Raw genomic sequence first — 26,475 nt, forward strand, 5'->3', positions numbered from 1 at the left:
TCTATCGTATAAGGCACTTTGTACCGTATCAATCCACCTATATCTTGGTCTTCCTCTGAGTCCTTTTCCTGCCAACATGGTAGAGAACACTTGTTTTGCTAATCTTTCCTCTCCTGTTCTGTTTAAGTGACCATACCACCCGAGATTACCTCTGCTAATGCATTCCTGGATGCTGACAATGTCAAGTTCTTTCCTAATATCCTCGTTTTTAATATGATATTGCCAGTGATGCCATCTGTTCATGCCTCTAATCTTTCTCAGGACTCTCATATCTGTGGTCTCTAGCCTTTGTTCAAGTGTTTTACTTCTGACCCAGCACTCAGATCCATAAGTTAAAACTGGTTTGAACAATGTCTTGTATATAGCTAATTTAATGTTCCGACTAATTTCTCTCTTATTCCATATGAATTTATTCAATTGACTTCCTGCAATTCCAGCTTTATTGATTCTGTTGTCTATTTCCATATTTAATTTACCATCTTTAATAAAAATTGTGCCTAAGTAGCTGAACAAGTGTTTTATTTGTTCCACAGGTTCTCCGTTCACAATGCAGTTGACATTTTCAATGATTCTGCCAATTTTCATTGTCTTTGTCTTTTTATTGCCTGATCTTCATACCATATGTATTACAACAGTTATTCAATTTAGTCAGGGAATCTTGCAGATTTGTAGCGGATTTATTCAGAAGTATAACATCATCCACATAAAGCAAAGAGCTGACATTAATATCTCCAATTTTGATATCACTTTCCTTCATAATGTCATCCATATAGATAATGTACAATCTTTTCTCACACTAGATTCAACATTAAACCATCTTCCTCTACTTCCTTCAATTCTAACTGCTGACTTACAACTCAAATAAAGACTAAGTATTGCTTGATATAATGCCCCATTGACACCATATAACTGCAGCGTATTATGTCATATGCCTTTTCCAAATCGACAAAACTTAAATACAGATCTTTGTTATATTCCCATGATTTCTCCACTATTTGTCGTAAAGTGAAGATCTGATCCTGACAGCCTCTATTTGACCTGAATCCAGCTTGTTCTTCACCAAGCTTCTCTTCCACAATTCTTCTCAACTGTTTCTCAAGTATACTTGCATACATCTTACCAGGAACACTCAGTAGGGAAATATCTCTGTAATTCTCACATTCACTTTTATTTCCCTTTTTATATATGGGTACTATGAGAGCTCTACTCCAATCATCAGGAATTCGTCCCTCTGTCCAGGTCTTCTGAACTATGCAGTGCATCCATTGTAAGACTTTTATACCACCATACTTCAGCATTTCTGGTCGAATATCATCTACTCCAGCTGCTTTTCCACATTCCAAGCCTTTGATGGCTTGTTCTACTTCAAGTATGGATATGTATTCCTGACTGGTGAGTGTTTTTTACCACTGTGCTATCACTCCTTGTTTCATTTAGCAATTTTTTGAAGTAATTACTCCATACTTCAAGGATATCTTTTTCCTCCGTTTTCATGTCACCTTCATCATTTCTAACTCCTTTTGCAGCACTCTTTCCTCCATTCTTAAGCTTCTTCAACAACCTCCGGAATATCTTACATCCTTCTTGATATTTATTTTCTATCTTCTTTCCAAAGTCCTTCAATGACTTTTGTTTAGCTAGTTTTACACAGTGTTTAGCTTTCTTACATTTGTCTCTGTATTCTCTAAGAGCACAAGCTGACTTATTTGCCAGGAACTTTTGATATGCTTTCTTCTTTTCCTTCACTGCCTCTTTAATTCCTTTGTCTACCATGTAGTTCTGATTTTTCTATCCTTGCAGACAACCTCACCACATGCCTCTCTGGCTGAATCAATCAGGGTTTTCTTCAAGGCTTGCCACTGAATCTCCAAGGTTTGGTTCCTGTTCTCAAACTCTTTCATTTTTTCTAAGGTTGTTAGTATATTTTAGTCTACAGTTCACATCTGACAGCTGCTCAACTTTTATTCGCTTTAAAACTTTCTTAGATGTTATTCTTTTCGAAATTCAATTTTATCCTGTTCAAGACTAAATGGTGATCACTTCCAATTTCAAATCCTCTGTACACTCTGGTGTCCTGCACAAATGGGAAAACATCACTATCAACAATAACATAGTTAATGAGACTTTTTATTATTCCTTGCCTCTTCTCTCCATGTGAATTTGTGCACATTTTTATGTTGGAACATTGTGTTAGTAATAACCAGTCCATGTTCTGAGCAGAAATCCAACAGATATTTGCCATTATTATTAGCTTTGCTCTTCTCTCCAAATTTCCCAAAATATTTTTGTATGTCTGACAATCATTTCCTACTCTGCTATTTAGATCCCCAACAAGGACCAACTTTTCCTTTTTCATTGTGTCAGTTGCTTTTTCTACAGCCTCAAAAAATTCCTCCACTTCTACCTTAGTAGAAGTGGAAGAATTTTTTGAGGCTGTAGGACCATAGGCACAAATAAGTCTCATTGTCCAGTTCCCCATTCTCATATTTACCCACATTACTCTACTTGAGACTGACTGCCATTCAAGAAGATTAGCCTCGTATTTTGTGTTGAATACTATGGCTACTCCTTCTTTTCCTTGATTGTCATTGCCTGAATATAACATTTTGTATTTGTTGCTCAGAAAGATCTCACCAGTTTTGGTGTTTTTTGTTTCAGTCACCCCTATTATGTCGATCTGGTACTTATCTAATTCTTCAGCTAGCTCCATTTCTTTGCAATTCAGGCTTCTTACGTTGATAGTACCAATCTTTAACTCTGGTGATGTTGGGTTGGGGTTTGTTTTCAGATTTGTTCCAGTAGCTGACTTTTTGCTGTTCGCACTTGTTCCCTGGCGAAAACAACGGGGCCCTTGTTTAACTGGGCGACGCCCCAGCCGGCATGAAATTTTGTCATGTTGTGCCATCATTTTTTATTTTGGTCTAACCAATAGGAATTCAATTTGGCCGGTTAAATCCCAAATTGCCAGCCCATCCTCGTTCGTTCAGTATCCAGGTAGATACCCAACAGGGTGCACCACGAGAAGGTGAGGATTGGACATTAGGTCAGAAGCCCTGGTCGGTTCTCCACATTCCTTTAAAGGCTAAGTGGAGGTCTCCTCTCAGTTATATAGCTTTGACCCTTAAGCACCCCATTATTGTGAAGTCATTAGCCTCTATATACGAGTTGCCCAGTCCTTAAAATACTGCAGGCGCAAACGTTGTTTGCTTACACTTCAATGAAGGATTAAACAAAAAATATAATTTCTTGGCATCTTTAATTTATAGTAAAACTAAGTGAAAAAACTTCCAACACCATAAAATTTATATTTCCATAATTGAGCATTTCTGGTTGAATAAGTGTTGATTCCTGCTGCCTTCTTACATTTTAAATTTCTGATGGCTTTTTCTATACCACAAGTATTAACGTGTAGTCCTAATTGCATTTCTTGAATGTTTTCTACCACTATACTGCTTATTTCATTCAGCAACCTCTCAAAGTAATTTCTCAAGGCATCTAGAATATCATTATCTTGTTTTCATGTCACTATTAGTATTATTGCATGGACACCTCCATATAGTTCTAAGACTCTTCGTGGGAGACCTAAACTATCAACATATTATCTATCACACTTCTCCTTAAAACCATTTATTTATTTATTCTTATGGCAAAAGCAGCTACAGGTCAATGTCCAGACCAGAAAGCCAATCCAGTGCCTCATCTGTCACAGCATGGATGTCCTGGAGGCCACCACCATGAAATTGGTGCCTTGGGCAGTCATTCACAATATGAGTGATCGTCTGGGCCACAGGAGAACAGTCACAATAAGGGTGGTCTGACAGTCTCCATTTATGTAGTAGGTAGCCACATCTGCCCTGGTTAGTTCTGATCCTGTTTATAGATGGCCAAATCTTCCTAGGAAGGGCAAAACCAGGCTGCGGAGCACAGGGATCTTCTACCAGGAAACAATTTGTTGGAAAATTGTTGGACCATTGTTCTCTCCAAGTCAGGTGTTGATGGTAAGGCAGCTGAAGAGAGTTTGTCATTGGTCAAGAAGGGGTTTTGTGATTTTAAGCGTACACTACGTGGATTTATGAGAGTCTAGGGCAGGAGTGGGTTGCACATTACTTTATCAAATATTTAATCAAGGCTTGTCTTCTCCATATATTTGGTGAAGCACTGTTAAATAGGACAGGTAGCCAGGGGAGAGGGATGCTTCTCAGTGTCCCACTAATTGTGCGCATGGTAAAGTTTAGCTGGGTGTCTATAATGTTAGTGTGTGCATTTCTTTCCCAGACAGGGGCAGAGTATTCTGCTGCAGAGAATGCGATGGCTAGTGCAGACGACCTTAAGACATCAGCACTACAATCCCAGGTTGTTCCAGCAAGTTGTGGGATGATATTATTTCTCATTTTAACTTTGTTGGACAGGTTGGCGATGTGCCTTTTATAGGTTAGGCTTCTGTTCAGGCTCACTCCAAGGTATTTTGGGTGAGGCTAATGTTCTACCATTTTGTCACAGTTGAGATGTCGATTTTCCTCTGCATTGTTCAGGTGGAATGCTGTGGACACAGTTTTTGTTGGGTTTGGCTTCAGGTACCACTGTTTAAAGTACACCTCCAGGATGTTCAAAGTTGTTTCCAGGTTGGCAAAGAAGGTAGACTGGCGTAGGATACCGAGATCATCAGCGTATACATATTTGCTTGAGCTGGCATGTGGTAAGTCAGACATGTAGATACTAAATAGAAAAGAGGATAATACAGAGCCCTGTGGAAGACCATTGTGGAGGAATCTGGGCTGCTCTTTTTTTTTCTACCAATATTGATCCGGATCTTTCTGTTGAGAGAATGGATTCAAAAAGTTGGAAAGTTGTTTTGCACCTTATGATATTGCTTAACTTTAGGAGGAGGCCCCTGATCCAGACCGTCATAAGATGATGTTAGATCAATGAAAGTGTCTCTGGATTTAAGTTTCTTCTGGAAGCCTGCTTTAATCTGTGTTGTCAGGGCCAGGACCTGGTCACAGCAACTTCTTCCCAGCCTGAAGCCAGCTTGTTCAATCAGGAATGTTCTTTCGATGAGTGGTGAAATTCTTTTAAGGAGAATTTGTTCAAAAAGCTTAAAGGTGGAGCAAAGCAAGGTTGTAGGTTGTAGATTTTTGACATCATTTGGATCTTTCCCTGGTTTGGGCACAGCAATTATTTTGGCTTCCTGCTACAGTTTTGGTAGTTTTCTAGTTGTTATAATATTTGAGAAAAGGGAAGCCAGCCATGTTCGACCTCCCATTGGCTAAAATGTTTTAGAAACTCAGGGAGGATACCATCCACACCTGTAACCATGCCATTCTTGGTGAGTTTAAGGCTCCGTGCACTTCTTCAAGGAAACTGGCTGTACAAGTTCAGGAAGCTCGAAGGATCTCTTCAGATTTTTTCTGATCGAAGATTGCAGTTATTTTCCTGGTAGAGCTGGGACTTACCTTGGAGGTTTTCATAAATGATTAACCATTTGATTAGGAGTTACCTCTGGTGGTTTGTATGTTGTCGGTTCTGCCCCCCTCCTCCCGATTTTCTCAGAAATGATCAGTTTTTCCGGCTAGATTTGGAAAAGTCAAGTTCATGGATGGTTGAGATCCCTCTTTCCTTTCTGTTTCTGTCAAGTGTTCCTATGAGCTCCTAAGCAATAGTTGGATCTTCAGTTTTTTTCATATTTGGTGAAATCTGGAGGCTTTGGCTGCAGTTTGATTAGTTTGACAAATCTGGGATAGCAATTAAGAGTGGGTGGTATTGCTGTAATGATTTGCTCAATTTGCTTTTCAAATATATTCCAGTTGGATCTGCAAAGGTTCCATCTAGCGATTGGTGTTCCACTGATGATTGGGATTGATGTATACCTGTCTCTATTATTATTATTATCATTCGTGACACCTCCAAGGAGTCCAAAGACTCATCACGGGAGGACACCTACTGTACAACTCTTTCTGTCCCCACTACTACACAGAGCCTCTACTACCAATTACCTACATCAACGCCATCTACTCCACAACCACCACCACAGCTAGTATTTTTTGTCTGTAAATTGCATGTGTTCTGAAGGGCCAATTTGTCTGTATGAGGGATGAAAAACCCAAGTTTCCAGCAGAAAAAACCTGCTACCTTCGTATGAGATCGGCTAACTCACCTTCAATTGAAAAAGTCCATATAAAGTTTCCTCCCGTTATGATGAGAATTGAACTTAGGCTTTAGGACAATGCTGGCTGTTAGAGAATCTGTTGAGGATGGTTCTGGTTGTTGGCAGAGGGTGGTCTTCAGAGTCTTTAGAGACTATGCACAGATCATGGGGCGTAGGTTCTGTTCCATCTGGCTGAGTGAAGAGTGCCTTCTTGCTTGGCATCATAGATAAAATACAGGTTATATGATTCCATTAACGAAAACCATTTGAAACCATTAACAAAGCATCACCACTCTCCAGTGAAAAATCTAGTCCTTCATGCCTTTGTGTTTAGTGAGGGAACAACAATTTCAGGCATTTTACTATTTATGGTAGCTGAAGGTGCATATCATAATTAAAAAAAAAAAAAACTCAAATTACTCTTGCTTATTCTCTCTAAAGAAGTCCATACCTGCATTGACACAATCATGCCACATATTATGTAAATATTATGTAATATTTTATACAACAAAAATATTATAAAGCAGTTCTAGGGTGAAAAAAATGGCACACAGAAAGTTGGAAAGCCTCAGAAATTTTCAAACCAAAGTCTTTATTTAGTAAATATTGCTAAATATATACACTGCAATATATAAATAATTCTCAGGGGATCACTTTAGTGAGTACACGAGGGTACTTGATGCTGGCCCATGCATTACCTCATGTAATACACATCTGTTATATTATCTGTACACTAGTCCCTACCCTTCTTTCTTTCTTATATTCTTACTTCTTCCTCCCAATGCTATTAGAGTATCTGAGGGCTATGAGTGAATCTTTTCTATTTTACTTTGTTCTTCTCGTGCAATGGGAGTCTGCCCTCTCTCCCACCATGCCCAGCTAGAGCTAGAAGGCAAATGGCAGAGGAGTGGCAAACCGGCTGCATTAAAATTGCCAAAACCCCTTATGGATAGAGTTATTATGGAGCCAAGATAATACTTCCTTATTTGGAGCATCTGATGCGACTGTTTTTAGATCACAGGAAACAGTTGAGAAATATGCCATGTAGTCAGCTCAAAAAATAATCCACCCCTAACATTGAACATAAGGACTCTTTTTAAACCAGGAAAGACCAAATTGATGGTGAAAGAGCATTATATTTCATTATAAGAAATATAATGGATATTATCAAAATACACTGGCCAGGAGATGAGGTAAATTTGAAGAATGGAAAACTATTTTACTCTGGAAGAGAAGATAACCTCACAGAGAGGGTGTCGCAGTATTAGTCAATAATCCCTTCCAGAACTCCATTTTAACCACAGAACCACTTGGTCAAAGAATTATAACAATTAGGTTAAACTGATTTAATTTACTTGAACTACTATATATACTTTATTTAAGACAGCTCTTCAAGACATGGCATTCTAGGTCAGGGATTGACAAAAGACTGTCAATACCTGATCTTGATAAAATCTTTCCCTACCTACAGTGAACTCTAAGTAGAACAAAGTCATAGGGACCACAGGAATAACAAAGTTTCTTTAGTAGAGTACTGTGCCTATGTGGACTTGGATTGATATTTTTCAGTAATTTGTCACAGCGAGAGAGTTGGCTATAACAGCTAGGCTGTCTTCAAGTGGTGGCAATGAATTTCACTGCATAGTGTGAGGCTACCATTCTGCTTATTAGAGGCCTGAAGCGGCTTGAAAAAGTTCCACATTTGGTCTCTAGAGCAGGGTTTCTGAACTATGTAAACAAAAAAAAAGTAAAAAATACAAAATATATATAAAATAAATAAAAATAGAAAAAAAATCCTTAGCATTCCCATGGCACAAATGTACCATAGGTTTACACATAAAAACTTGGGGAGTCACATAAAAGCATTTGCTATATAAACGAAAATCAACTATTAGGAAAAATGGTGTACTGCAGTGCTCTGTTTTTTTTTTTTTTTTTTACTCCCAGCCTTTTGGTCCAGATGATATTTTCACCACTTGTGCTCAACATCTGTGTTCTGAAACTAATACTCGTCCAATATCTTCTCCACATTCTATCATACTCAACTAGCATTTACCCCACATGGACTTGAGTCTAATTACGGTAGGATAGTAAACTTTTATTTTTCTTTTTTTAGAATGGGATGAATATGAACTTGTTTCCATGATTCACTGTCCTCACCTGAAGTTCTCTCCAAAAGAATAGAAGTCAGCAACAGTCAAAATCAAAAATGTATCATTGGTTTACAACTTTTTATGAGTAAGAATCACATAACAGTAATTAGCAATTAATTAGCAACCATTTAGTAATTCTCAATTTGCAGCAGAACAGTCTGCTTTCATCAACTTTCTTGATGTGCCACAGAAATTTGGAGAATAAAATACTGTTTACCACTCTGTCCATTCACCATCATGGTGAATGGCTTCCTTCCTTCAGTTCTTCCTGTATCCTTTCACTTATCCCTCTTCTTCCCATACATAAAATGGCCTTATCTCACTGATTTCAAATCTTAACTGTAGATTTGTTGATGACAGTTCACTCCATATCTCCTCCTTCTAATTTGACAAACCTTGTAGTGCTCAAACATTTCAAGATTCAAGATCGTTTACAATCACTGCTTTAAACTCTGATTTCTAAGCCATTTTTCAATAAGAATGAGGATACCTTTTGACTCCAGTGCTATCAAATTGGCCGTGTCTGTGATCTCACAAAAAATGTCCCATATCTTATGTTTGAACAAAAACACATTAGAAGAATACTAAACAACTTTGACAATAAAGTTCTGCACCAAACCTAATACCTATCCTGTATTATCTCTACAATCTTTTATACTCAGCTGGAATCTATCCCAATGAATGGAAGCAGACATGCATTCAATTCCAAAAACTGGAAATAAATGTCTGCTGTGAAACTATTTACCAATTGCCACAACCTCATTCCTCTCCAGAATAATGTAGAACATCATGAACTGTCAACTTCTCCACTATAATCAGCCTGCCACCAGCATGGAGTCTGCAAATCTAAATCCATAGCTGACCTCTTAGCCTACTGCATCACCTACTACTGGATACACGCCATAGAAAGGCTCAGAGAAATGTGCTGTTGCTCATAACATTTTCAGTTCTTTTGATGTGTTTGGCATCAAGGACTGCTCAGTGACAGCCTTCCTTCAGTCTACTTGGCATCCTCTGTAACCGGATAACCAGTTGAAAGTTTATACTTTCTCTCTCTCTCTCTCATTGTTCACTCAGTGAACAATGAGAATGTTTCATTGTTGAAACATTCTCATTGTTTCAACAATGAAACATTGTTGAATTTGTCACCAATAAACAGGACTCTGTTCGTTAGTGGTAAACAGGACTCTGTTCTTCTTCTTTCGCTATGCCTTATCTAATGTTAAATGGGGTCAGCGTTCACATCCTTAATCTTCTTCTTCCAGATTCTCCGGTCCAAGACATCTTTCCAACTCCATCCTTTTTCCCTAAGATCCTCTGCCACCTTATCCTTCCATCTGAGCTTGGGCCTGCCTCTTTTCCTCCTTCCCTCCACCTCCATACGCTCCACTCGTTTACCAACATGCTCCTCACTCCTTTTCTCTACATGACCAAACCACCTCAGCCTGCTTTCTTGTACCTTCTTACCGATCGGTCCCACCTTGACCGTCCCTCTGATATAGTCATTCCTTATCCTGTCCTTTGTCACACCACATATCCATCTCAACATCCACATCTGCCACCTCCATCTTTCTCTCCTGTGCTTTTGTTATAGGCCACGTCTCCATGCCATGGAGCATCGCCGGCCTCACCACCATCTTATACAGCTTTCCTTTCATCTTATAACTCACTCTCTTGTCGCACAGGACCCTGCTCATCTTCCTCCAGTTCATCCAGCTGCATGTTATTCGGTGCTGTATTTCCTCATCCAGGTCACCATTCCTCTCGATGACCGACCCGAAGTGAATTTCTTTCCTGAAGTTAATCTTTCACTCTGGAGTTGTGTGAATATCCTCATCACTCCCCCATTGGCATATATTCGGTCTTTACCCAGTTAATTTTCATGCCTCTCTCCTCCAATACCTTTCTCCACTCTTCCAGGGTCTTTTCAAGCTTCTCACGGGATGATTAGCAGAGAACAATATCATTGGCAAACATCATGCTCCATGGCGCCTCCTTCTTGACGTCCTCCACTAGTACATCGATGACCAGATCAAAGAGGTAGGGGTTCAGAGCTGATCCCTGATGGAACCCTATGACAATGGGGCACCCCTCTGTTCAGGGCTCTGTTCTATTGTTGGATTCTGAATGAAGAGAAATTTAAATTATTAATACTCTCCTCAGAATCCAACATAATCCACCAGGGCAAAGGCTACATTTGTAAATAATATTTAATGTAAATCACTTGTTTATAATTTAATATTATTATAACTACCTTTAATTTTATCTAATATTTAATTATTTAATCAAGAACGTATGTATTAATAGGAGAAAAACTCTGTGATAAAATATTATTAAGCTATTTTAATTATTACTATGTTAATATTATAAGAACTTGTATTTGATAATTTAACTGTGCATTATTTGAAATATAAATATTCTCTATTTATTCCTGTTTGTGAAAGTTTAACGTTAGGTAATAGCTCAATTTTATTTATGTTTTGTTTTGTTGTCATGAAGATGCATGTAAGTAAGCGAGCGCGAGAATTGGAACAGAACGTGAAGAGGAGGTTTATTGAAAATGCTGAAAGTTTACTGGAAAGTTAGAGATCTCGAGAAGAATTTAGGCGGGAAAAATGGATATAAAAAGGAGGAACGCTGGAAAAAAAGAGAAGCATTAGGAAATTAGGAGATTAGAGATTTATTAGAGAGAGAGAGATTGGCATTAGGTTGGAATCGAGCATTCGGGAATCACAGTGCGATAATAGCGAGTTGGCAAGTCACTCAAGCAGAATATGTGGTGGAGATACTTAATGAGCAGTTCATAAAGATCTTTCAGTCTTGTGAATGTGACTTCATGGAGGGATTGAGAGCAGTTGATGATGGGGAGGAGAGACTGACTGTAGGTAAGCAAGAGGCGTATGGGGAGTTGAGTAAACTAGATGTTAATAAGGCTGTGGGACTTGATAATATATCACCACGTATTCTGAAAGAATGTACCAGGGAGTTGACACCTCCCTTGACATATTTTTTTAATATGAGTCTTGCACTCGGTCAAGTTCCTAAGGAGTGGGAGGAGGGCAAGATTGTGCCACTTCATAAAGGAGGTGATCGAACTCAAGCATCAAACTATAGGCCTATCTGTGTGTCAGGTATTGTGGTTAAGTTGTTGGAGAAGCTTGTGAGAACTAGGATCCAGAGTTGGGTTGATGGCAATGGTATTATCTTTGATGGACAGCATGGATTTGCTAAAATGAGGTCATGTTTTAGTAATCTACTTACTTGTTACAATAAAGTGACTGCTTCCTTGGACAGAGGAAAAAGATACACAGTGATATACCTGGATTTTGCAAAGGCTTTTGATAGAGTACCTCATGATAGGTTGACAGTCAAACTAGAGCAGATGGGGTTGGATATTAGATTGGTGCATTGGATTGAAGACTGGCTATCTGATAGGTATCAACAAGTTGTGTATGGGGGAGCGATATCCAGGAAAAGGAAAGTCACTAGTGGAGTGCCTCAGGGGTCTGTTTTGGGTCCATTGCTGTTTAACTTGTATATTAATGATATATGTGAAGATTTGGATGGAGATATTCAGTTATTTGCAGATGATGCAAAGTTGGGACGAACCATGAAGTGTAGTGAAGATGTTGTGCCCTTACAGGAAGACTTGAATAGATTGAGTGATTGGGCACGGAAATGGGGATACGAGTTCAATGTTGCAAAATGTAAGGTTTTAAAATTTAGAAAACAAAGATGGGATGCAGAATTTATGCTTGGTGAGAATATATTGTTGGAGGTAGAGGAAATAAGAGATCTGGAATTGATAGTGGATAAGAATCTAAAATTTAGGGGACACATCGTCAAAATTGTGAAGACAACATAAAGGCTTCTGGGAATGATGCAGAGGACAATGACGTGTAGAAGTAGGGAGATTCTTGTTCCGTTGTATAAGGCTTTGATTAGGCCACACATGGACTATTGTGCCCAGATTTGGTCACCCAGTTTTCAGAAGGATGAAGAGATGTTGGAAAGGGTCCAAAGGAGACTAAGGTAGTTTCTGACCTCTGGAATGTTAAGTATGAGGAAAGATTGAGAAGATGTAATTTGCAGAATCTGATGGACAGGAGGAAGAGGGGAGATATGATAGAGACCTACAAGTTGGTAAGGGGTTGTTATAGGATGGCCAATGTTGGAGAAGTTTTACAGAGAATAGCGGGAGATCAGGAGAGAACCAGAGGTCATCCCTGGAAACTGTATAAAGAGGGTGTGAGTAGGGGAGTGAGAGGCAGGTTTTTTCGTGCAGAGTTGTGAATGATTGGAATGCCTGAGAATATGGTGTCCGCAAAGAGTTTGAATGTGTTTAAAACACGGTACAATGAGCTGTGTGTGTGATAAAAGGACCTACCAGATGAGTCTTTGACTCCATGAGGTCTTGGGGTGGTAATAATAATAATAATAACTAAGTGGAAAATAAACTTTTAACTAGAGAATAGAGAATTTTCTAATGAGAAGAATCCATATCTTTCCATCCAATGCTGATTAATACAACACAGAATGAAAACTTTGGGTGGGGGGGGGGGGGGTAGGAAGAGGTACACTGTCCAATCACAGCTTTTAAACTCACATATTGCCGCATGGTAGGAAAAGTCATTGCTAATTAAGCCCACAAATAGTTCAGATAAACAGCTAACAATGAGAATGAAACTACTTTTTTTTCATCAAATGAGTAAAAGTGTTGGTATGATTAAAAATCTAATTGACAATTTTAAATGGCTACTTAAAATTTTGATCTGAATATAAATAAAATAAGCAAAATAAATATATATTTAATTATTAAATATGTAAAAGAATTATCTCACCCATATTCCTGTTGTACTAAATATATGCCTGCAATGATTGCTGATACATGCTGACTTCAAAATATGTAATATGTGATATTCCAATGTTCTATTCAATAATATTTTACTCAATGCCATTTTTAAGAATAACAATTAACTATCCCTGATTAAATTATTCCTGTAAAAAACAATCAAATAGAGAATTTTAAATTACTGTTACTATAAATTACTATACAGGTTATTACATACATAAATTAGGTATTTATAAAAAGCTGTTTGCTAGTGAGACAGAAATTTCAATATGAAAATGCTACTAAACTTAGCTAAATCAAGAAATAATTATATATATATATATATCCCACACACAAGAGGTACAAGGATCTATACCACATCAATGCCTTTTCTCACTTTCAAGTGAGAAAGAAGAAACCTATTGACATTTTCCTTAAAGAGCTATAGGTTGAAATTGTTGGGAAACACGTTATGAAGAAGGCTGTTCCAGAGGACATAGGCAGATGGAATAAATGAGGAGATGCAGATTTGATGAGTTCACTGTTATACTGTAAAGGGATGTTGGAAAACAGCTGCTCATTTTATCAGGTCTAACAGTAAGGTGGAGGAATGATATTTGTCAATTCACTGGAGCAGTGACCATGGAAGTATCTATATAAGAGACACAGAACTGAAACTTTGCATCTGTGAGATGGTGGTTGAAGTGAGCCTGTGAGGGAAGTGTCATCTTTCAGATGAATTGCTATCCTCTGGATAGCATCAGAATTTTTTAAGGTTTTAGGTACACAACACCAAATGCATGTTCTGTATTCTATGGATGGATGAATTTGGTATTTATATAGGATTAGTAGATGGGTGGGTGTAAAATAGCTTCTTGAGCAGAAAAGAATGCCTAGTTTTTTAGAAGATGAAAAGCTATTGATGTGATGTCTTTGTGCCAAGAAAAGTTGGAGGTAAATGACAGTCCGAGGAGAGAGAGAGAGTTCACCATGCCTGGTGTTGTGTGTATTACTGAGGATGACAAAAAGTGGGCTGAGATCCTTCCAGAGAAAACTACATTTTAGTGGCAGGACATTTTGGTGGCATTGAAGGTGACTAGGTTATCCTTGCCCCACTGAAGGATGGTATGGAGATCATTAAGGCACTGGTTGCAGATGATCTTGATATAATGGATGTCTGGGAACTACATGGTTTGTCAAGGAAGTAGGATGATTGGAGAGTGCTATCATGATTGAGAGTAGCTCATATAAGAAAATGAGGGTAGGCGAGAGAATGGAGCCCTAAGGTGCTCCGGCATTGGTGATAAAGCTCAAAGAGAGGGTGCCGTCCACCATGACATAGTGAATGACGACCAGAGAGAAAGCTAGTTATCCCATTACAGGGTGGCAGGTAGCCATATATGGAGATTTGTAAAGTCTGCAAATGTGTGCTAATGCTCCAAACATTAGTGGTTTGGACATTAGCACACATTTTGTGCTAATGTCCAAATAATGTTTGGACATTAGCAAACATTAATTTCTTTACTGCTTATTTAATCAGCAACCACCAGTATGGTGGTTGCTGATTAAATAAGCAGTAAAGAAATTAACCATTAATAACTTTCTCATTATTTTGGAGAGGACTGAGGTGATGGCAATTGGACAGTAGACTTAGACAAAAGTCTACTGTCCAATTGGATATAATATCTCCAATCCATTCCAAAAAAGGGCTATCCCATCTCATGGAAACTAATATAATGTTAGTTTCCATGAGATGGGATAGGTGCCACCTGGGAATAGAAGATTGAAGAGAGACAATAGAGGGCAGGTGTTAGCTCTGGAGCACAACATTTGAGTACAGTAGGAGAGATGTTATCGGGACCACGTGACTTCGTAGCATTCAGGTTGTTTAATATTCTTCTTATGTCTTTCTGCTGAAAAGCAACAGGAGACATGGTGCACAGTTGCTAATATGGAAGGAGGTGATTTACCTTCATCATCTATGCAGGAGTTACAGAAAAAGTGATGCTAGGAGGTCAACGTTTTCTTTGGGTGCTGTAACAGTGGGACCATCTGGATGGGAGAGGGGTGAAAGTGCAGATGAGCATAAGTTGCATCCAATGGCTTTTGTGAGGGGCCAGGAGGCAGCTACCATTTGGACAAGAGTTGAAGCCACTATAATGAGTTTTCTGGGATATCCAGAAAACTCATTATAGTGGCTTTTATGAAGTTAGATTTGGATTTGCTATAGTTGATTTACATTTATTGCATGTTTCTGCATTGGCAGAGTACGAATGACAGTTATTCATGAAGCAGTCTTCGAATGCTTTATGCCGCTGAGGATGATTTCTGTAATTCGCTCAGTGCAGGTGTCTAGGTCAGAAGAACAGAAGCAATAGTCATGCCATGGAAAAGAATAGTAGTTCCAGACTTACACCAGATTGTGATCTGAATTGCTGAGAGTAGAGGTGACTTCTACAGTGTGTCAGGAATGAGAACCAGTTTAAAAAAGATCAAAGGCATTGGGAGAGTGGAGAGGATTATCTGGAATCTCTTCTTCTTCTTCTCTTCCATCTAAGACAGGATCTTCCATTCTTCTCTATTCCTTGCTGTTTGAAAAAGTTCCTTATATGTTCTGCATCCCGAGATGTTCTTTATTAATTTCAGTCAGGTAATTCTTGGTCTTCCAGGTCTTCTTTTTTCAGTTGGAAAAGTATTGATTAGGACATTAGGAAGTCTGTCTGCATCCATGCGTACAGTGTGTCCAAACTATCTCAGTTGTTGTTTTCTAATTTTTTCTATTATTGTCTTTTTATACAATAGTTCTTGTCTGACTGTGATGTTTGTTTTCTTTTCTATCCAACTTGTTCTATTTATTTTTCTTAAGCATTTCATTTCAAATGCCAGCAGGTTTTTCTCCTCTCTTTTTTTAACTGCCCACGCTTCTGCTCCATAGATGACTGTTGGTATAATTATTGCTTCATATAATTTGATTTTGGCTTGCTTAGATATCTTGTTTGTTTTCCAGATTTTTTGTAATTTTCCCATGGTGGTCCATCCTATTGCTATTCTGTGTTTGATTGTTTTGAGTTCATCTATTGTTTCTATTAGTTTTGATCCAAGGTATATGAAGTTGTCTACTTGTTCTATTTGTTCTCCGTTTAGGGTGGCTGAGATGGTAGTTCTGTTCCTCCCTATTTTCATCACTTTTGTCTTTTGTATATTTATTGTCATGTCATATGTTTTACAGGTTTTGTTTAGTTTGTTGATCAACTTTTGTAGTTCATTTGGGGTTCTTGCAAGAAGGACAAGATCATCTGCATATTTGATATTATTTATGTTTAAACTATTGGCATTGATTCCAGGCTCATTGTCTATTGCCTTCTTTACAACTTCTAGATATATGTTGAATAGGCAGGGGGATAATGGGCATCCTTGCATTACTCCTTTTTGGATCTCTATGGGTTCTGTTGTGAGTGTGTCCTTTTTAATTATTGCATTTGTCTTAGAGTAATATTTTATCAGAAACTGTATTATATATTTGTCTATTGCTTTTTCTAGTAGAATTTTAAGAAGGATTTCTCTGTTGATGTTATCGAAAGCTTGTTTAAAGTCCACAAAACAACAATATAGTTCTTTATGGTCTTCCCAGCTCAGCTCTGTTAGTTGGTGCAATGTGAAAATTTGGTCTATTGTTGAATAGTTTCCTCGGAAACCAGCTTGTTCTATGCCTATCATTTCTTCATAGATGTTTTTTAATCTATTTTGTATAATTCTTATGAATATTTTATAGGTGTGAGGGAGTAAATTGATTGATCTATAATTTCTGCAGTCTCTTTTGTCTCCTTTCTTGTATATTGGGATGATCTTTCCAGTTCTCCAGTCATCTGGGATCTCTCCTGTTTGTAGTATTTTATTGAATAGGGTTGTTAAATATTCTATTGATATGCTGCCTCCACATGACCACAGTTCAGTAGGGATATATCAATGCCTGGTGCTTTATTGTTTTTCATCTGTTTTATTGCATATCTAACTTCTTCTTATAAAATTTTTGGGTGATCATTATTTTCTTCTATTGTTGGCATTGTAGTTTTGTTTCCTTGGTGGAAGATAGTCTTAAAATGGTTTGACAAGATTTTTCTTATATATTCAATATTCCCGGTTTCAGTCATCCTGTTGTTTATCATTGTTACTGCTTTTGCTGAGAATTCTTTTGTAATTTCTCTTACAGTATCATGGAAGACTTTTAGGTTGTTTTGTTGGTATGCTTCTTGGCATTTCTTAGCTTTTTCTTCTAACCATTTTTCTTTGGCTTTTTTTTGCATAGGTTATCAACTTTATTTTTTTTCTGGTATACCTTTTTATCTGGAATGCCTTGCATATTTATTTATGTGGTGCCGGCAAAAGGTTGGTCGATTGGTAGAGCCTCTGCTACTAATGGCTCAGTTAAGTAAGTTTGAGCGCAGTTAGTAGTTGGCCAATCGTTCGATGCTGTTGGCACACTCTCCATCAATGAGTCTTTGGACTCCCTGGAGGTGTCAAATAATAATAATAATAAGCTTGGTAGGATTTCACTTTAATTGAACAAGTGTTGATAAACACTGATTTTTTTTTTTTTTAACTTTCAAATTCAACAAAAATGAATAACTGTCATTCTGCTCCAACCCATGAAAGGTTATTTACAAAAAAAAAAAAAAGTACATTTGGTGCTGTGGGTGGGCTAAGGATTTTTTTTTTCAATTTTATAATGTTTTATATTTTTAATTTATTTTGTTTACATAATCCAGAAGCCCTGCTCTAGAGACTAAACATGTAACTTTTTCAAGCCACTTTAGGCCTCCAATAATTGGGGTAGTGGTCTCACACCAGGCAATGAATTCGTCTCCCACCTAAAGACAATCACAAACATCCATGCCCACAAGGATTCAAACCCAGAGCCTGTTGGTTGGAAAACGGATACGTTAACCACTTGGCCAATCATGCAAGTGAATTCTCTTCCCTCTCATCCTTTCCGCGAGTTAATTTCAAAGATTATTATATATTTTTTACCACCATGGAGTCACAAGACTCATCGCAGGAGATCAATACTAGTCAACAAGTCTATCGTGCCACTCCTTAAACTCATCCACTGTTTGCACTTTCACCACCTTCTCAGACAATACATTCCATGCTCCTGCCACTCTATGCAAAAAATCTTACTTTTTACTCTTTTATTACCCCTATGTAGCTCAGTGGAAGTGGCGTTGACATCCACAGACTAGACCGCCAGAAAAATGATGCAAGTTCAAATCTAGTCCTGATATAATTTTTGTTATCTGTTTCTACACCCTCTCCGAGGTTACTTCATTCATCCCCTTCAAATCCTGGCGACCAGATCTGAGCACAGAAATCCAGATATGGTCTGATCAAGGCTTTTATACAATGCGACCACCACCCTTTTATCTCTTGTGGTTAATGTCCTACTCAATATTGCTGCAATTCTCTGAGATGTCTGCAAATTTGTAATATATCCTCTGAACTTCAAGTTTCTATCTACAATCATCCCAAGATCCCTTGCTTTTTCCCCTCTTCTTCTAGAATAACTATACCAAATGAGTATGAAGCATCCCATCAGTGGATTCCATCCCCCAACTGTACCATCTACCACTCACTACCACCAACAACAGTATTTTTTGTCTGTAAGTGGCATGTGTTCTCTTGACCAATTTGCCCATACACAAAAAACCTGTGCTTCTGGGAGACAAAAATCTGCTACTTCTGTACAAGATCAGCTAAGTTATTTTCTACTGAAAAAAGTCCACAAAGATTCCTCTCATCATAACAAGAATTGAACTATTCCAAAAGAAGACTACAATGTTCCATTGTTCTTCCAATTGTGCTATATATGCAATTTCTCATGAATAACTTCATATCTGCTTTTTTCTGGTGCAAGCTTATTTAATTTTGAATCATCTGAATCTATTGGTATGCTACTATTACTTTGGAAAACAGCTTAATATTTGGCTTTAGTGTCCAGTTCAATTCAGCAAAATATTTTGTGTTTGTTTCAATATTTGATAGATATATATTTTTTAATCTTGTTTTTATGTATTTAATTCTATGCATTTAATCCATTTAGTTTCTTGAAAATTGCAAATCTGTATATAATAAACTCTCATTTATGACAGCTGTTATGCTGTATGCTACAATATGTGTGATGTTTTTGTATTTAAAAAAGCAATTTCTTTTCAGTAGGAGTTTTTAACTGGCAGTCATTAAAGCTCACAAGTTTCTTTTATACCAGGATTATCCTTTAGAGATTAAGTTTTCTACTTATTTTGGTTTCTGCAGCAATAAAGCTGTTAGCCACTAAAAATTAGCCCTTTTCAATTTATATATATTTGAGACCAGCAATGATCCACGACAGGTCATGACTACATATTAGGTTCCTTGCAATGGTTCCAGTCTAGGAACAAAGGGCTAGGTAAAAAAAGTAGGAAAAAATACTACAACAACAGTTGACTCTGAACACAGAGAACATGTAAAAGCTACAAGAATGTTTATAATATATATTGCTGGCATTGTACCTATGGGACTTAGTTGGAACTTTTCAGCAGTTTTCTATAGCGAGTGAGTTTTTTATAATGGTTTTGCTAAAAATAGTGAATTTGTTATAATGGGGTATTTGCTATAATGTATATACTCCTTGGAGGTGTCACAAAATAATAATAAATAATCACAGCAGACAGACATGTTTATAACACTATTTGTTACAAAATCCTTCTGCACTGTTGTATGTAACTGATCACTTTTGGTGATCTATTTAACTGATGAAAAAAAAAATGCAACATTCTGGTATCATGATAGTATTCACTGACACAGCAATCAAACCCAAAACCATTTTTAGGCAAATAATCTTCTATTAGTTTATTTGCTATTATTAACACAGAATTTTGTATCATTTCAAACTGTGCTAATAAATTTTATTATAAACAAACAAAAAAAAAAGGTCTAATCCTGAACAAAAAGTTCTGAACATAAAATCTTGAACAGAACATAAGGGAATAAGTAGAATTATAGGGATATTTTTACATTTTCTGAGGGATCTCATACTAGGGAGAGTAAACAATTTTAAACTAGAGGGATGTATTTAATTTAAACTAATTAACTGAACAGGTATATATTTATTTAAACACAGTTTTATTAATGGCCATTTTGTTTATTTTGGAACAATATTTTTGTTGCCGAAGGCTATATGAGATCACCAAGTGCATTTTACTCTTGAAGATTCTGTTCGTGTTCTAAGGTTGTTTTGCTTCCCTTCATCTGATTAAGCACTAATTTTAGTAAATTATTATTATTATTATGTGCAGGACATAAGCAGAGAGGAAGTGTATTGGGTACTGAGAAAAACGAAGAATGGAAAGGCTGTGGGGGGGGGGGGGGGGGGTGGACCAGATACCTGGGGAAGTGTGGAGAAGCTTGGGCAGCGCGTAGACATGTTATGGGATCTGATGAGTAAAATATCCCAACAGGAAAAGATACCAGAGGAATGGAAGAAAAGCATTCTCGTCCCAATCTACAAGGGAAAAGGAGATGTTCAAGATTGTGGCAACTATAGAGGGATCAAGCTGATGTCACACACATTGAAGATATGGGAAAGAGTAATTGAAGGAAGGATATGGAGGGAAACAAAAATTGGTGAGGAGAAGTTTGGATTTATGTCAGGAAGAGGGACAACAGATGTGATATTTGTGCTAAGGCGATTGATGGAGGAATATAGGAAGATGAAGGCAGAGCTGCATATGGTGTTTAGACTTCGAAAAGGTGTACAACAGAGTGGCCAGGCAGGAGGTATGGAGGTGGATGAGGAAAAAGGGGGGGTATTGGAAAAGTATGTGAGGTTGGTGAAGGAGAGAGTGAAAACTCGGGTCAGGTCTAGTATCGGCATGACAGAGGGGTTCCCCGTTGTCATAAGGCTCCATCAGGGATCAGCTCTGAGCCCCTACCTCTTTGATCTGGTCATGGATGTACTAGTGGAGGATGTCAAGAAGGAGGTGCCATGGAGCATGATGTTTGCCGATGATATTGTTCTCTGCGAATCATCCCGTGAGAAGCTGGAAAAGACCCTGGAAGAGTGGAGAAAGGTATTGGAGGAGAGAGGCATGAAAATTAACTGGGCAAAGACTGAATATCAATGGGAGGTGATGAGGATATGGTCATACGACTCAGAGTGAAAGATTAACCTCAGGAAAGAAATTCGGTCGTCGAGAGGAATGGTGACCTGGATGAGGAAATACAGCACCAAATAACATGCAGCTGGATGAACTGGAGAAAGATGAGTGGGGGTCTTGTGTGACAAGAGAGTGAGTTATAAGATGAAAGGAAAACTGTATAAGATGGTGGTGAGGCCAGCGATGCTCCATGGCACGGAGACGTGGCCTATAACAAAGGCACAGGAGAGGAAGATGGAGGTGGCAGATGCAGATGTTGAGATGGATATGTGGTGTGACAAAGGACAGGATAAGAACGACTACATCAGAGGGACGGTCAAGGGGACCGATCGGTAAGAAGGTACAAGAAAGCAGGCTGAGATGGTTCGGTCATGTAGAGAATCTGGAAGAAGATTAAAGATGGGAACGCCGACCCCCGTTTAACACGGAATAAGGCATAGCGAAAGAAGAAGATTATTATTAAGTGACAACTCCAAGGTGTCCAAAGCCTCATCGAGGTAGGGCACCGACTCTACAACTCTCCATCTCCACTACTCAACCCACCAACTGCAGCGAACTACATCATCTACACCAATGCCATCTACTGCCCACTACCACCACCACTAGTATTTTCATAGACAACCACAAACATCTATGCCCACAGCAGAATTTTTACATTTGAACCTGCAGCCTTTTGGCTGGAGAATGGATATGCTAACCACTCGGCCAAACAGGCTGGCATTTCTTTTCCTTAAAATCTGTTTGGGCATAGTAAAGTTATTATATGTGGACAAATGAAGTAGATGGGATAAATGTTGATTTGATTGACTCCTAATACAAAATGCTGCACCTTTTGTGTATGGGAGATTAATCTGCAAAATGCATATATGCATGAGATACCATTTAAGCTGTACTATAGATGTTTATGCTATAGCCAAAGCATATATAAATAAGCCGATTGTTCAATAATTCATTTTTGAAAGAACAATGCTATAGCAAAAACATGCTGATGTATAATCCTTTGATGAGTCCAGGTGTTTGTATAATAATAATAAAAAAAATGTAAATAACAATATACAATCCCAAAAAAGACTTCGAAAATAAAATTTAAAAAAAAAAAAATGGATAAATAAAAATTTCCTTTTTCTCTGCCGATACAAGTTGCATCATTCAACACCAATCTCAATCAAACTTAGTATAGTTATTTCTTACTTTGAGATTAAAATGATTAAGGTAGCATTTTTGTATTAGGATAATCTGTCTGTACAGAACAGACAGTTTATCCTGCAGAGGAGGTGGTACTGCTATTTACATAAAAAATCATATCAATCATCACTCAATAAATACTCCATCCACCATCAATCTTGAGATCACTGGCATAGAAATTCTCATGTGCTCAATGGGCAAACTAAAGATTTTCGCAGCATATAACCCTCTGCAAAAAATATTACTCTTCTCAGATCTGTACACCATACTAAACAACAGGGAGCCTGTCATCATGGCTGGCGATTTTAACGCCCAGCATCCATTCTAGAATAGCTGTTCTGCCAACAAAAATGGTCACATCCTAGCTAACTACTCAGGATCCAACAATGTGGTTGTAGTAGGCTCCACCGTGCCTACCCATCACAACACATACAGTTGGGCTGATGTCCTAGATATCACTATCTTACAGAATGTAAGACTCCAGTAACTAAACAACAGGGAGCCTGTCATCATGGCTGGCGATTTTAACGCCAAGCATCCATTCTGGAATAGCCGTTCCGCCAACAAAAATGGTCACATCCTCGCTAACTACTCAGGATCCAACAATGTGGTTATAGTAGGCTCCACAGTGCCTATCCATCACAACACGTATGGTCGGGCTGATGTCCTAGATATCACTATCTTACAGAATGTAAGACTCCAGTACAGTATAGTGACACTTAATGATCTTTCATCTGACCACAATCCCATTCTATTAAAGTTGGGAAACCAGGATAACCTGTCTCCTCCTCCCCACTCATATATACCTTGGGAAAAGCTATCAAAGGTATTCCCAAAATATATCGGTCCTGTACCGTTGATTAAATCCACAGAGGAAATTGAAGCAGCTATAAAGAATCTAAGTAAACAAATCAACACAGCCATCGCAGCAGTTACTATTTCCACAACTACCCCTAGACCTAACCACTTGCCAGAAGATATCATGAACTTGATCAGAGAGAAGAACAGGGCAAGAAAAAGATATCATAACACTCGAGCACCTCAAGATAAACGAATCTTAAATAGATTCAATTCTGCAGTTAGAGATGCCCTCACAGCACACAGAAATCAAATTTGGGATGCAAAATTGACCTCTATTTCTCCTGAAAACCACTCCATTTGGAATCTTATCAAAAACATAAAGAACAAAAACAAACCTCTTCCCCCTCTCCAAACAGATGATGGCCTCATCCATACAGACAAAGCTGAGGCAATAGTAACAACTCTAGAAAAGCAATGCAAACCTACATATGATCATTTCAACTTCAATCACATATACAAGGTCCACAGATATGTCAGATCTTCACTCAAATTTTCTGCCACATGCCTTAGTCAAATTGCACCCACTTCACCTGCAGAAATATATGACATAATCAAGAAGCTAAAGAACAAAAAGTCTCCTGGACCTGATGGAATCACCAACAGGGTGATAAAACTACTACCCCGAACAGCTATTGTGCATCTGACTAACATTATAAACTCCATCTTACGCTATAAATATTTCCCTTCCCACTGGAAGCTAGCAGATATAATCCCAATCCATAAACCTGGAAAAGACCCGCAATCACCTCTAAGTTACAGACCAATTAGTCTCATCTCCAACCTGGGCAAAATTGCCGAGAAAGTCATTCTCACTAGACTCCAAAAACTAGTGCACAAGCTAAACATTCTTCCTGAAGAGCAGTTTGGATTCCGTCAATTTCATAGCACTACATAACAGGTTCACAGATTAGTGGAATATGTCACCACAGGATTTAACCGGCATCAATGCACTGGAGCGGTTTTCCTTGCCTTAGCCAGTGCATTTGACAAAGTTTGGCACTATGGCTTGCTATATAAAATGATAGCATATGGAATACCATTGGGAGTGGTTCATCTAATTAGATCATACCTCTATGATAGGTGCATGCAAGTTAAGTTAAACGGCACACTCTCAACACAAAAACGCATCTTGGCTGGTGTCCCACAAGGATCACTACTGGCACCGACTCTTTTCTCCATATATATGTGTGATATTCTGCACAACCCACTGTCATCCATCAAAGCCTTATATGCAGACGATACACAGTGATATTAGCTAGATCGTTAAAACTGCACCTAGTAATAAAAAACTGCACGAAAATCTACTGCTAATCGAACAATATTTCACTGAATGGCGACTCCAAGTAAATCCCCAGAAGAGTATAGCCGTATTATTCGCTAGAAGATCAATGCTTCCTGCTGGAGATGTCCTCCTGTTTAACACAAAAATCCCATGGCAAACCGAGTTCAAATATCTTGGCATATTGCTGGACAGAAAATTGACCTTCAGCTCCCATATCAAGTCTCTATGTCTAAAGTCATCAAAAATTATTGCACAGCTCTATCCCCTAATAAACAGGAACAGCAAATTGAGCATCAGAATCAAGCTACTCGTATATAAATTGATTATTCGTCCTGTACTCACCTATGCTTCTCTGGTTTGGTGCCATACTGATATCCTCAAACTACAACGCGTACAGAATAAGTGCCTCAGAATGATCCTCAACACACCATGGTTTGTATGTACTGTACAAATTCATCGGGACACAGAAGTCCCCTATATTTACACCTTCATGCAGACTACAGCAACTAAGTTCTTTTTAAAAGCATCTGTGCACCCTAATAATCTAATTCAAATAGTGGCAAATTATGACGCAACAGACTTCACCAAGCACAAAAGACCAAAAGCCATTTTAAACTACAATCCCAATGACTAATCCTCAGGCCCACTCAGGGCGAGCAACAGGCTCATAAATTTTTTCCCTCTCACGGTTTTTCCTCATCAGATAGCGGGGAATATGAAAAGCATCTGCTTCACCCTTTAAGCCAGTATATAATGCTGTTGTTGTATGATTAAGGTAGCATTCTTCACAAGCACCTCCACAGGTTGCATTTTGCAAGTTTCTAACTAATTTATTATTGTTATTATACAAATACCTCCTGGAGTCAGAGCGCTTTTTTTTTTTTTTTAATTTAATGCCTTGTTTCTTATACAACATAAGGTCTGCTGGAAAAATTTAGCAGAATGAGGAAATCGAACAGAACTGATTGTCTGAGCTACCTCCATGGATTTAATTGTTCAGCAATTTTTGACCATATTTAGAATATAATTCCTTCCTTCCTACATTGCCTATGGTTCACGACAATATCAGCACAAACAAAACACAAAAGATACGATAACAAAACAAGGAAGGAATAACAACTCTCCACTAAAACCGCGATGTAAGCAAAACCACGTGACTAAATATCCAGTACGTTCCGAACGCCAACGGAAGAAACGTTAAGCGCCAAACGCTTCGCCACACAGAAGTAAAGAAAATAATGAAGAAACAAACAAATAAACTGCAAACGACTTAATCGGAGACAAATACAATGTCGAAATTCAAAAAGGATGTTTGCAGGCTATATATTAAATTTAGTTTATTTTTTATGATGAATGTTTTGTTACCATCTTCCCTACCTCAAAATCATCATCAAGCTCGTCACCCTAAAAACAGACCTACCCTGTTCTTCAGTGGCGCACCCAGAGGGAGAGCCAATGGGCCCAGGCAACCCTCCCCCAAAGAAAAAGGGAAAAAACACTAGAAAAATTTCCAAAAATCGTTTCCTAATTAATAAAATTATTATTATTTATTTATATTGTGTCGTGTCTTCTATTTCTATAAATTAGCGGTCATTGTAGATGCTCAGTCATAGGTCGTATGTGATGCGTAGTATGTATTTTCAAATCATCTACTCAACTCTCCCCCCCCCAAGATTAAATCCTGAGTGCGCGACTGCTGTTCTTTACCCTAAAAAAACACCTTCACCCGCTCTGTCTTCCACCTCAATAAACATACTCACCCATTAGCAGCTTCTACCTAACTTAGAAGTACCCGACTTTCCCCGCCTCCTAAAACACAACCACCC

The 26,475-nt window shown here is 38.2% G+C and overlaps 1 long non-coding RNA gene across 2 annotated transcripts in view; it reads right to left on the reverse strand.

Moving 5' to 3' along the window:
• Positions 1-26,103, reverse strand: part of LOC150101949 (uncharacterized) — a 39,814-nt gene extending 13,711 nt beyond the window's left edge. The window contains exons 1-2 of one of the 2 annotated variants that reach the window (XR_016549067.1): positions 26,027-26,103; positions 13,140-13,296 (exon numbers count right to left, since the gene is read on the reverse strand). This is a non-coding gene — a long non-coding RNA (uncharacterized LOC150101949). Of the gene's footprint in view, positions 1-13,139; positions 13,297-24,991; positions 25,126-26,026 lie in introns of those variants that run through there. The other variant, XR_016549066.1, reaches the window with a different exon arrangement.
• Between the last annotated feature and the right edge of the window lie 372 nt (positions 26,104-26,475).

The sequence above is a fragment of the Typopeltis vanoorti genome, chromosome 11 (genome assembly GCF_054136105.1).
Source record: "Typopeltis vanoorti isolate ZY-2024b chromosome 11, IOZ_Tvanoo_1.0, whole genome shotgun sequence".
Lineage (NCBI taxonomy): Eukaryota > Metazoa > Arthropoda > Arachnida > Uropygi > Thelyphonidae > Typopeltis > Typopeltis vanoorti.